A 775-nucleotide genomic window follows, 5' to 3' on the forward strand; every position below is an offset into this window, starting at 1 on the left:
TTTTCTGTGTGTTTCCTCTTGTCTGGCGGGTGTCTTGTTTTCTCTCAGAATGAAGGAGCGGGTGAGTTTACATAAATACGGTTTGCATTTTCAAACAGCATGTTGATAATTCACAATGGCATAGGACCTATAAATGGTAGATGTGAGCAGTCTCTAAAACGGTGAGAAAACCCAGGGATTTGGGTGGTTTCTTTTTAAATAAAATTGGAGAAATGTAGTTTATGGAGGAGGATAGTTCAACATTTTTGGACATAACCGATGCTTGTTAGCTTTCTTGAGGAGAGTGAGATGATGATCCATTCAAAAACAGGAGGGTTTCCTCTTTTCGCTATGCTGAGGCAGCATAACAGACAAACATGACACTGCATCAATCTGTACATAGAAAGATATTAATGGAATCATTGCATTGTGACGTGACATTGAATTTAACAAGCTTTAAATTATACAAGATTCATTAAATGAAAAACAAGCACATGAGCCCAAAAAGCTTTTACACTACATTTAGCTGACGCTTTTATCCAAAGCGACTTACAGCTGCTATACATGTCAGAGGTCGCACGCCTCTGGAGCAACGAGGGGTTAAGTGTCTTGCTCAGGGACACATTGGTAGATGGGTCACAGTGGGGAATTGAACCCCGGGTCTCTCACACCAAAAGCAAGCATCTTATCCATTGCGCCATCACCACCACTTTTAAATGCCTAGTTTCTTTTGTTTGGTACAATGAACCTTCACGTTTGGAAAACGAGAAATATGAAACGGGCTACAACGTTTCTG

The sequence above is a fragment of the Micropterus salmoides genome, unplaced genomic scaffold (assembly GCF_014851395.1).
Source record: "Micropterus salmoides isolate LMB-PRFRI ecotype aquatic unplaced genomic scaffold, ASM1485139v1 Ms_hic_scaffold_6, whole genome shotgun sequence".
Taxonomy (NCBI): Eukaryota; Metazoa; Chordata; class Actinopteri; order Centrarchiformes; family Centrarchidae; genus Micropterus; species Micropterus salmoides.